Consider the following 13,026-nt stretch of genomic DNA (forward strand, 5'->3'; position numbering starts at 1 on the left):
AATAAGGAAAAGGTAAAATTATATACTCCTTTAACAACACAAGTATGACAGAATGGTTGAAACCCAAAGGCAGATAAGAAAAAAGTAGTTTTACTTGATATGCAACTAACCTGTGGAATTTACTGACCTAACTTACAACTGACTATAAGCACAACATTAACCAAGCCCAACCTTACACAAGTCACACTACTCCAAAAGATATTTCTTAATTAAGGTGCCAACAAGCCCAACAATGAAATCCAGAGTCAGCAGAAGTAGGTGTGACACAAAACTCTCATTCTGTAACAGCTAAACCCACCCCATCACCAACAAAACCAGAGGAGGCAGCAGTGACTTACAGGTGGAGGGAGCGGACACTGGAAGAAGCAGATCCCAGGGAGGGAATGGTACTCAGCTCATTGTTGTCCAGTCGCCTGCAAAAAACAGAAATTGATGGTTGAAGCAAGCAGCCTGCACCAAGCATACAGGAGCAGGGGATGGCCATGGTACCTGTCATCCAGCCCCCTGCCTCTTCCAGGAACACTGACATTTTGGCAAAGCCTCCATCTCAAGGGGTCTGTCTGCATCTCTGATGGCCCCACTTTATTCTTTAATACATGAGAGCCACCATCACTGGTCCCACAGTACAGTCTTTACATGAGTGAGGCATTTTTCACCCCTTCCACACACTCCTTAATAAAGTCGCACCGGTCCTTTGCCTTGTGGGAGGTGTCCCTACCCAGGGCAAGAGGATTAGGACTAGAGGATCTCTAATGTCCATTCCAACCTCTTAACATACTATGATACTATACTACAACACCTATGAAGGCACCACAACCCTCCAAGTTTTCACAGCCCTGGAGCCAAACCTGAGACAGGAGCCTGTTTGCACCTAGAACCATAAGGCCATGGGTCCCACTGCCTCAAGACACTAATTTAACCCCTTCCCAAGCAGCAGCCCCTCCACACCTGGTCAGGGGATCCAACAGAGTGCCATGTGGTGAGGAATGGCAGCTTTGTGCCTCCTTTCCATCACACCAGGAGAAGCTCTGGAAATCCCACAGGAGCAGCCACACACACACAAAACACTGGCACTGGGCACAGTAATGACACCAAAACCAGAGGACCTGCTCCAGCCAGCTGGGGAGCACAGTGCAGCCCCCCTGGGTTAATGGCAAGCACAGACTGCTGCTCCTGCCAACACCAGTACAAAAACGTCCCCTTCAATGGCCTAATGTTTGAAGTGTTTTTCTGACTGAAAACAGATCCTTGCCATGTGACCAGCTCTTCCTTGCTTTAAAGAGCCCTTGTTTGTATGGTGAATTAGTCAATTAATTACTGTAACAGTTGCTTGTCTGGCTGCTTGAAAATTACCTAATTTCTCAGCCATCTTTGCCCTCTCCCCCCTCACTGCCACATGCTGAAGCAATTAAAGCCAAGCCCTGGCCAGGCCGAGACAGCCAGCACACAGTAACTCCCTGAGACCCCCAGTCCCCTCCTGATCAATCCCTCTAGCTCCAGGCAGAGCCACTGCCAGCCTTCCAACTGCTCCCCTTCCACAAGGAATCCTAAGGAGATCACAATTTGGGTGTGAGAAGCAGAGCATCCTGCAGCTGCACAGCTGAGATAGATCATGGGTACAAGCTGGGGTAATCCTAAATTATGGTTTTTTTCCTATTATTCTTTCCTTTAAAACCATTTTTAGCAGGTGAGAAAGGGCAGTGGTACATCCAACCCCAGAATTTCCCTTCTGGCTCCTCCAAGAGGAGGCAAGATATTTGATTTCATGAAGAGTTCCAGGCACTGCTAGGATAAAAGCTTTCCTCAGCCTCGGCTCTGCCTCTGACATTATATCCATACCTTAAAATCTAAGGGAAAAAAGCCAGATGCATTGCAATTCAGCAAGGAGCTCTACTCTGCAACTAAAAGCTCACTGTTGCTCATGTTACAGCAAAGTCTAGACTTCCAAAGGTACAAAGCAAGCTGGATAGAGCATTAAAATGCTTATTTGTGCAATGTGTTCATTAACATAGAATCACAGCCTGTTAAGGGGGTTAAAATGGATCTTAAAGACCCTCTAGTCCCAACTCCCTGCCCTGGGGAGTGACACCTCCCACCAGACCAGGTTGCTCAAGGCTTCACCCAATCTGACTTTGAACACTGCCAGGGTTGGGGCATCCACTACCTCCCTGGGCAACCTGTGCCAGTGTCTCACCACACTCACAGGAAAAAATTTCTGCCTAATATATAACCTACATTTCCATCTAAATATGTAACTGAGCATCTTTTGGAAAGCCATGGGAGAAGCCCACCCTGTGCCAGCCCGGGTCAACTCTGATTAAGCAGCTCCAACACCAACCAGTGTCTAACAACTGGACAAACCCTCCTCTGACCTAAGTGTGATATTCACATATCAGCCTCCTGTCATGTCAGGAGTCAGTCAGAAGTGGTTCTCCCACCTCATTTTCTCTTTTGGCTCACAGTTGCTGACACAGAGGAGACAGCCAAGCTCTATATTTGCCTGGGATTTCCCACTCATCTTGCCCTTCTCCCATGGAAAGGAATAAAATAGGGAAAAAAACCCTCAAAACAGAACATTAGGCTCAACCAATTTAAACTTCCAGTCTCCTTTCTCCTCCCCAGCCCTCTCCTTTGATGACACAAACCCTCTGCCTCTGGATGCTGAGGCAGAGAAGGGGGGGCCACCCGTATAAAATATTTACAGTCCAGTTGCCAGGCTGGTGTCAAGCTGAAATGGAGCCTGCTCAAAAATAGCACAGCCCTCCAGAGCTTTCAGTGAAAGGCACTTTAGCAAATAAAAGGTGAGTTGTTTGGAGAGGAATTTTAGCACAGTTACTACCTTCTTTGTTACAAATGAGCTTGGAAAACCTGAGAGCTATAGCAACCTTCGCTTTCATGGATCCCATGATCCATATGACCTGAGGAAACCCCAGAAAGGACCAACGGGTCTATCCCATAGCAGCACCCTCCATTCCACCCTTTCAACCAAGGTATGAGAGGATGTACCCCAGGGGATTGTCATTAGAGGAAGATACCCCAAAAAGAGTTGAGAGAAAGCACAGGTGTCCTGAAGGAAGGAAATATCTTACCCCAGTCCTTGCACCCTAAGCCTCCACCACTTATTTCAGAGCATGTAGGATCACTTTCATAAAGTTTCAAATCACTTTGAGCCACTAAATTTCATTCCACACAGACTTAAAACATTTAAACAAAGAAAAGCTTCTCAAACAAAAATGCTCACTGAAACAAACTATAATTACCTTAGCCCAGGGAAAGGGAAAAGTATAGAGTCAATTCTGTTATTACTTTATCACAACCTCAGTAAAGCAAAACAGAGCCCAAGATAAACTATATTTGCATCTTCTGGTCTGAAAACATTTTCTTCAAATCGAGGGAAAAGAAAATGTTTTCAAAATATATCACACTAATTATTCACATGGAGAGAGAGACACAGAGTTGTAAGTCTCATGCTATGCTTAGGAACAACAGATACCATGTTTGAAGCATCATGGGAGGTTTCAGGTCCTATCAATGCATCTATTATTTGGGGCAATCTTTTTCCCTGAGGGTGACTTGGTTTGCCCAGCACAGCATGCACAGCGAAACGCTGACTTGCTCTCAAGACATGCCACAGCATGATGCTTATTTCATGAATGTTTGTAAAGTGCTTAAAAAAAAAACCCTCAGAAAAGAGATGCTCTGGCAATACAGATGTGGCTCTCTTTGTGAAATGAAGTTTATTTCAGTGGTCTGTGGTTTAGCTGTTATTCAAAAGCAACCAAGATTGGTAGATAGGGCTTTTAATAGAGCTTCTCCCTCACACTTCCCAGAGCTTGCCTTCCAGGCTCTGCTCCAGACCTCTACCTCCCTTCCAGTCTCTCATTCCTGACTGCTCCAGCTCCCTCCTACTCACTCCTCTGCTCTCTCCCTCCTCCTAGCCCTGCCTTTCTGACACAGCAAGCAGCTCTTATCTGCAACCATTACTTTGTGGGCTGCATTACTTACCTCCCCTGAACCCCAACACCTTTTATAGCACCTATCTGTTATAGCAGGGCTTGTCTCACTCTCCACACACGCAGCATTTTGCACAGGAGAATTCCCTACCTGAGGAATCAACAGCCATACACATTGCCCTCCCATACTCCCTGAAGTCACATGCCTTCAGGCACTTCCACAAATAAAAGCTATTGCTAAGCCACCATCATGTTAGGATAATTCTAAAGTCTCATGGGATCAGGGCTGCAATTCTCTCCTTTAAGCAGAGTAATTTAAGGCTTTCTACAATTTAAAGAGAAGAAACCAGATCCTATAGGCAGTGGTTTGCTGACCTGCATCACTTTCTCTCTTCCCCAGGATGCTCATGAAGAACTCATTTCAGAGCACTGAAGTCACTCCTGATGTATATTCCTCACTTAATCATGATCCCTAGCAAGTCCCTACTATTAGTGTAAGCAGGGGAGCCATGGGTAATCAAGGCAGGGGAGATATGATACATTAATCCCCACAGTCCAATCCAGCAGCCATCAGTCAGGCACAACTCTCCCTTTTGCCTATTTAAGATTTAAGAATCACAGAATCTGGCCCCTCCACGAGCCCCTGAGCCAACACTTAATGAAAACAGACAGAGGACAAGAGAAAAAGCATGATACACACAGAGCACAGTATTGTTTCTGAAAGGAAATGTTGTTTCAGTTTCCCATGAGGCACCAGTAGCTCTTCAAACAGAGCCCAAACCTCAAGTATGCCAGCGATTCACCAGTCAAACACGAGCTCATTACCTCAACCCACCGCCTGCAATTTCAGTCACTTTCGCTTTTCAAACTCCAAAAATCAGAGCTCCAGGAATCCGTGTGAAGAGCTGACAAGCACAGCCCCTCTGAGTGCAACTGCTAAGCCTCTACACAGATCAGGAGCTTGGAAATCCTGCAATTCCCCAAAGTTTTGTACCAGCAAGAGGGGCCTGGCACAGCCACTAAGACCTTCACCAGCTCCTTCTCTTCCTCACCAGAGCAGAAGACAGCTCTGCTGTTTTAGCCTCTCCTACCAGACTTCAAACAGAATTTGTTCTGGTTCCAAAAAGAGCACAAATGTCAGAGAGGAGGAGACAGAGTTAAGTGCTTTGTTATCCACTACACTACACCTTTGTTTCCTGGGAGATCTGGGCTAGGTTGGCATCAGGTATCACAATCCAGGCTGTTCTGCCTTGCTTCAGGGTTATCCTTTCAGCAAGGAGCTTTGTGTGTATGTTCAGGTGTGTTAGCTAAACTGCTCCCTCAGAGCATTGCACAAGACTGAGGGAGGCAGACTCCAATGATTTCCAATAACAGCTATGCTGCCCTAATTGGGATGTTGTTTTCTGCTAATTGATTAGTTTAAAAACACCAGCACAGGTACAATATGGAGAAAAAAACTCCATACCAAGTCAGAACTGCTCATTCAAGTTAGCTAAAGGAAGGTACTGTCTTAGGAAACAAGATACAATTTCCTTCTGGCCCACAATCTGCCCTGGCAAAGTACAATTAAAACCTTTGAAGGAATACTTACACTTCCTGCAGGTTCGACAGCTCTGCAAAGGCAGAAGGATCAATCTCTGTCAACTTGTTGTAGCTCAGGTTTCTGTCAAAATAAAAGACAGTGGAATCAGCAAATTGCAGTTACTCTGCTCAGCAAAACAGTCTTGATTATTCTGGATTGCACTAAGAGGGTTTGCTGGACATTTTTTTTTTTGAAAAAAGGAGAACTTAAGTGGCAGAGCAGCACTTTTCTGCTCAATACTAAGAGTGAGTTTAGCTCCATGACCAAAATGTTATCGAGCTCTCCCTAAGCTTTTTCCTCTTTTGCATTAGATAAGCGTGGTTTTAATTTCTCTTCATATTACACAATTACATTTATTATTCTACTATTGCTTATTCACAACCACAAAACTAATCACAGATGAATAGGATATTTCCTGACAAATTAAAGTCTGGACTGAAACAATCAACAAAACCTTCCGCTAAATATTTTATAGCTATATTCACATGGAGTATTTTTTCACACCATGTTACACACAAAATATACACATATAGCTGTGTACACTTATTATGTGGAAACAAAATATATTCTACATTTTCTAACAAGATATTATTAGTGTATCATTAGATGTTTTTCTAATCAGTGAAACCACTTTCAGCCACATATGCTTTGGTGCTCAACAACCTCAACCAACACTTTCCAACTACCTGACAGCCCAAATTAAATCATATTCTAGCACTTCACTGTGAGATGGCAAATGGGTTGTGCTGTATTATCTAAAAACAGTCTGCTGGAAGATCAAACCTGCCTCACAGGACATTCCTGACTGGAAACACATCCAGAGCTCATTGTGCTCTGGGAAAGGAATATGCTGCAAGGAGTGTTAGGGACAGCAAACACACAAAATAATGCAAATTAAGTACCAACTCCAAACCCCACAACCAAGAGCTTTGCCATGCTCTGCTGTAGCATTACAGAGTGTAGAGTCTTCTGTCCAAGACATGCACTATCAGCACACCACACAGGACAGGTCAAACCTGCAGTTAGGGACCTACCAGGGGAACACAGCTCAACTAAGACCAAGTGACTAATGATGTAGAAAGTAACAAGTGGTTTAATTAACAAGATGTATGCAGTGCTGGCATGTTTCTGTGAGCTGGTAATCTAAAGAGAGGAGGCAAATTGATGGGTGGTAGCAGAAACACAACCACAATAAGTTGTAAGGAAATTGCGAGGGGACCTGATTTAATTTCACTCTGCTCCACACCCTGCCCTAGGACATTACTCTGGGTAAAATTCAAAGCTCCTGTCTCCTCTGCAGGGAGGTTACACCCTCTTATTGCACCTCTGAACACTAACCAAAAGATCCATGGTCTGATTTCAGATAAGCCCTCAAACACTGAGCTGCTTACTCAAACCACCAAGCCAGTCTGACTACAAAACCAGCCAATCTTCCCTGGTTTGTGTCTTAATTTGTTTTAAAACTGTGCCCACAGAACACAAGCAGGTCTGGAACCCAAACAGGTAAACAGGACCTAAGTCACTGAGGCACCTACTGAACTTCTACCCATGCTACATGACCCAAGAGCTGAGGCACACAAAGGACAGCTGCCAGAAGAGCATGGATGGAGACCTCCTGCTTGAACCACTCCTGCTAACCCACCAAACTCTGTGGTAAAGCAACGTGAAATCTGGGCCCACAGCAACATTACAAATACCAACACTTGAAAAGACTACAAAGCTTACCAACTTTTTGTTGTTAGCAGGAAGTGATAAACACCTCTTTCAATCTAAAAAGCAAGTATTGATCACCTGTCCTCTTACAATGCATTTATGGGAAGCCCTCAAAGAGTTCCCCTGCACAGGGGAACCATCTGATAGCACACACAGTTCCCCATCATTTCAGAGCAGACAGCTCTGAAGGCAGCTCTTTGCATCTTGCCTGAAATGTGCAACTTTTTGCCAAGACCTGCTGTGAAAGAAGGCTCTACAAATCAACACCACAGGCTGGTTCTTAACAGAACCTAGAAACGAAGCTACACAGGAGCGTAAAACCTAACCAAGCATCTCACTTTAAAATATGCTGTCCTGTAAGCCCCTACTGTCTTTTAAAACACTCAAGAGACCTTTAAATCAATACCAGCCTACAGCAGATATCCATTTCACTATGAACTCAAAGGCATTTATCTAAATAAAAGTCAAACTGCAGTTTAAACTCGGAGTTCGTTTGAACAGCCAAGTCCATATTCATAGCACAATTACGAATTAAAGTGCAATTTGCCCACAGATTACATTACTGCCTTTTTTCCCCCCCCCCCTTTAAACCACACAGCAAGATCAGGTTGGAGCTTGTCCCTGCCTGATCTACAGGCAAGAAGAGAAAATACAACAGGTAACATCCTATAGGCTCAACACATTAAAGATAAAGCCGACATAGAAATACTAGTGACAAACTGTAAGGGGGAAATACAACCAGACATGACTGTGCATGACTCCATCTGTTTTCATGTATTTCTGGGCCTTCTATCACTGTAAATCTTTGCATTTATTAAGGCAATGTATTTCTCCTCAAAACTTTCCTCTGCAATAGGCTAAGAGGCTATTTCATGAAGCAAAACCCAAGAATCAATGGCACCAAACTGATCATCCCTACGCTTGTCAAAGGGTCCAGATCCCTGGCTTAGCCAGTGCTCAAGCACTGAGTGATGCTGACATGAACCTCATAAAGTCCCAAGTGGAAAAAAAATAAAAAATCCAAAGGTCTTTGTAAATGAAAGGATTTCGCAGCCAAAGTTTAACATCATCCAAAGCGACTTTGATTATTGTTGCTGCCATTCAAGATGCTTGAACATCAAAGTCACTGCACAAGTAACTGGCCCTTCAGATAGCACAGCCATGCTTTGCTGCTCCAGCAGTAGAAAGACTTTCCAATGGTTGCAGGAGAAATACAGGTGAACTCCACCTTCTTGTACACCAAAGTCTCCCAGTTCTTCCCACACTATCCACTCCAACTACCAACTATCCCACCAAACATTCAACAAACTGTTCAAAAATCAGTGGTGACAAAGCTAGAAATAGTCAGTACAAAAACACGAGACTTGAAATTACATAGATATGCCAAAATAAAGTTTACTGTATTTCCAACAGTAGCTGTATTTTAACTTAGATTAGAATACCCAAGAATTTCTAGCCTGAAGCGTTAGCAATCAAAGGATATGTTTCTCAGAACTCAGATCCCCTCACTAGGCAGTATTTGGCACGCTAGTCACAGCATTTAAGTGAGAAAAAGAATTAACGTGCTCCAATAGATAGATCATTGGGACTGGGAGTCAGGAAACCTCCATCTATTCCTGACTCTCTTAATCTCCTGCTGCGTGACCGGGTCATGTCACATCACCTCTCCAGAGCTTTTGTTTCCACAGCCACGCTTTGTCTGTCTTGTCTATTTAGACTGTAAATAAAATTGAGGTAGGTATTGTCTTGGTTTGCCTGATGCTGATGAAATGAGGCCTCAATCTTGGTTGGGCTCCAGTAATGCAAATAAAGAAGGGGATTCAAAACTTGAGGTCATGGGTGCACAGGATGCTCCCCCACCCCAAGCAGGAGTCCCAAATGTACAGCAGCGCACGAAGCACTGCAGGAGCTATAACAACCCCACCAGTCTGGCCTCTCTAAGGTGAGCAGACCAGCAGTGCAGGCTGACTGGAGATGCCAAGCTTGGGGGCACAGCTGTCCCACTGCTGAAAGCTGTCACATTTACTGCTCAGAATGTGTTCCTTCTCAAGGAGCCCCTTGGGCTAATGCCACACCGTAGAGCGGTGGATCACTGAACGAATGTTTCTGCCATCAGTACTCCAAAACATCTTCCTCAAAGAAAGAGAGCCATCAGAACCCAAAGCCAAAACCTTGTCCTTTCCCAGATCAGCACTCCCCCTAAACCATCTGAGCTATCTCATGTCCTGGGCATCTCTTCAAAGCGGCAGCTCATAAAGCATCATCTCCAGTGCCAGTCCCAAGAGTCCATGTCTTTGGTGTGTGTTCTGGCCATTGTCTGGCACCTACACACAGGGACAGCTGAGCCAGAATGTGGGCATACCCACACACAACAGACTGCCCAGAGCCCTGCCTGCTTCTCTGCGTGGGGACACGTGGAAAGAAAACAGAATTCAACCAATATAAATATGGGACAACAGCCTGGGCTGTGAGTTGGGGGAAGTATCCTACAAAGGTCAAACTTCTACAGCTGGCAGAGGAGACAGAGCAGAGCCACCAACCTGAGTGGGCTCTAATATTCAGATTGTTTTTCATATCTGCTTCTACTGAGCAGGGAAAGTTTGTGTGGGTGTTTAAACTTTATTCTGTCTTGGTGACATGAGAAGTGCTCTCCATGTTGTTTGTTCATCACATACTTCGAGTCTTCCTCGTATTGGCTAATCCAACAATGCAGGGTTTTCCCCTCCTGTCACTAAGACGCCCACGATGGGGAACTGAGAGCCTGTTAAATCAATATGGGAAAGGCCCAGTTTTGTCTATTCAGCCATTCCAGTCTCTAAATAAGAAAGCAGTGTTTGCCTTCAGCTGGCATTGTGAAAGTGGCACTGTGGATCACTGCACATTGCAGTGACTGAAAGGAAAGCCTTGTTAAATAACCAGGTATATCCCCTGCCTTCAAACCACCTCCCAGAAGTAATAATGCTGCCACAGAAAGAGTCCTGCTTCCCAGCAAAGAAGGGTCAGTCAGCTCTCTGAACCATGGGATACCAATCCTGCCCGAGCAAGGTGCAGGGCAGACTGGGAGTTCATGTTCAAGTTCTGGCTCTGCTTTGGAAACCTGACCAGCACAGAGAAAAGCCACCTCCTCTGAAAACAGAAGAGACAAAGGAATTGAGACATACGTGGCTCCTGGTCTCTTCTCACTAGAAGAGGGCTGAATTCTGATCAGAGAGGTGAAGCTTTCCGACCCTTACGTCAAAACCATTTATCTGTCAGTGCAGAACATTATGTCAAAAGTGTTTCTGCACCTTCTGATGACAGGCATTGGGAAAAAAAGGAGGATGGCTTGAAATTCTGCCACTGCCAACTGTGGCTTTCATTAAACACTTTGTCAACCATTGTCATAACACAACTTTTCATTGCTCCTGCACAAAAGGAAGCTGAGGGCCCAGAACAATTGAGCCCTGCAACAGAAATTCCTCTGGCTCATCTGTCGAAAGATAGCTGCCTAGTCTGCAGCTTACTGAATAGGCACCATCCTCTTCCCACATGTTTGTAGATGGCTTTACAGGGCTGGAACGGAGGCCCCATGCACACTTGATTGGGTATGAAAAGCATGGCTGCAGATGAATTAGCCTGGGGATGGGGCCTGGGAAGCAAGAGAGGGAGCACGTTGCCCGTGCTAAAAGTATACAGCTGTGCAAGGAAGAAAGCACACTCACATTCCTCTTTTCACCAAGTTTGAGAGGTGCCAGAGAGATGGCAGGGCCCTCACAAGCAGTCTTAATGCTGAAGCACAAAGCAGTCAAGGAGGCTGCATGGATTCAGGTGGTTGTATGGACCATAAGGACAGAAGGAAGCAGCTTTACTTCATTTTTAACTCTTGCACACAAGACAAGTCCAAATTCTACTCCCATGAGGCAAAAGCAGCCAAACAGCTCCTGCAGCTCCTACAGCTAGTGCCAGCTATCCACAGCTGCACTGGACAGCAACACCTTCCCTGAAATAGGATTTTTTCAGTTCTCCCTAAAACAAGTGGTCACCAAGTTGCCACCACAGGAATGAGTTCAGGAGGAGCTTTCGCATACTAGACATGTCCTTAATTACCTTCTGGAAGATTTCTTGCAGGTTCCTTTGAAGTGGCTGATGCACTGCCAGAAGTCAAAGCCTGAACTTGGAGAAATTCCTCACCCAAACCCACCACAGCCATTCCTGGGTTTCCTATGAATTTGCCTGCTAAACAAATAGAAAACAAGACCAACCTGCACCTGGCTACAACCTCCTTTCAGGTAGTTGTAGAGAGCATAAGGTCCTCCTCAAGCCTCCTCCTCTCCAGACTGAACACCTGCAGCTCCCTCAGCTGCTCCTCATCAGACTTGTGCTGCAGACTCTTCACCAGCTCCACTGCCTCTGGACATACTCTAACACCTCAATGTCTGAGGTGGGATTCAAGGTGCCTGACCAGTGTTGAGTACAGACAGATCATCACTGTCCTGGTCCTGCTGGCCACATTATTGGTGACACAGGCCAGGATACCACTGGCCTCCTTGACTACCTGGGCACACTGCTGGCTCATGTTCAGCTGCTGTCAACCAGCACCCACAGGTCATCTTCTCTTGAGCTGTTTTCCAGCTGCTCTTCCCCAAGCCTGTAGTGTTGCACTGGGGTCACTGTGACCCACCCCTGGACTGACCAGGCTGCACACCCTGTGGGCTGCTCACGGTTGGGATTAGCCAAGCCCTTTGTGATCTCTCTTACAGTGTGACTCGAGTACAATGTGCCACCTGCCTGTGCAAAGCTTCCAAGAGAAGGGACTCCAAAATGGGGCACAGAACTGTCCCACACCAAGCAACAGTAAGAGTTACCTCCTAAAAGGAGGTAAGATCAACAAAACACAGAGCACTGGAGAGGTAAATGTCCCAGATCACTGCTCTAAGTGCTTTGGAGAGAAGGAGGAGACTCTGCAGGACATGGGGAGGACATACATCACCCTCAAGGGTGAAGCTGTGCTCCACCACTGAGAGATTCTGTTAGCAGCTCAGCGAATGTGCTCACTCAGGCTTTACTTATGTCCTTGTTCAAATTAGCAGCAGCAGCATCATATTAGCTTGGGTTAATAGCCTGCTCATATAAGGGGCTTTATGTGCAGAAGGGAGTCAACTTAAGGGCAACCCTCAAGCCATAATATGAGCTAATTTGACAGTGAAGACAAACTTTGAGAGGTCATCCAAACACCAAGAAAACTGCACCATGAATCACTCTCAGTCATGACCACCGATACCGTCTAAAGGAAATTCCTGTAGCATGATCACCAAAGAATCAATACCACACCAATTCCAGCAGATGCATAGCAGCTATTAATGTAGAGCACACTAATTAAAACCACATCACTGGGCAGCATTGTGCAGGACTACAATGTAATTTAGCATGTGGTTGATACGGTTCAAGGAATGAGGGAATTATCTTACCTTCAAGTAACTTTCAGGGATGCATTTTCAGCTCTGGCCCTTCCTCCTGCTCAGACATTCTGCGCTCACAAACCTTTCCAGGCACACGTCTAGCACATACATGTGCCTGCATGTACAAACCTGTAAGAACCACCACAGCTGGGCAGCTCACACAAGGCTACAAACATAATTATCTATTATTGTCAACTCTCTGACTCTCTGAGCAAGCAACCTCTCGGTGGCTGAGGAAGGCAGAGAAGTCCTTCGCAGGAGCACTGGGTAACACTGCACTGCTGCTGGGGCTTCCATATCTCCTACACCAAGGAAGTCTTACAGGCTGATTTGTCTCCTT

This window comes from Acanthisitta chloris, unplaced genomic scaffold, assembly GCF_000695815.1.
Source record: "Acanthisitta chloris isolate BGI_N310 unplaced genomic scaffold, ASM69581v1 scaffold15477, whole genome shotgun sequence".
Classification (NCBI taxonomy): Eukaryota; Metazoa; Chordata; class Aves; order Passeriformes; family Acanthisittidae; genus Acanthisitta; species Acanthisitta chloris.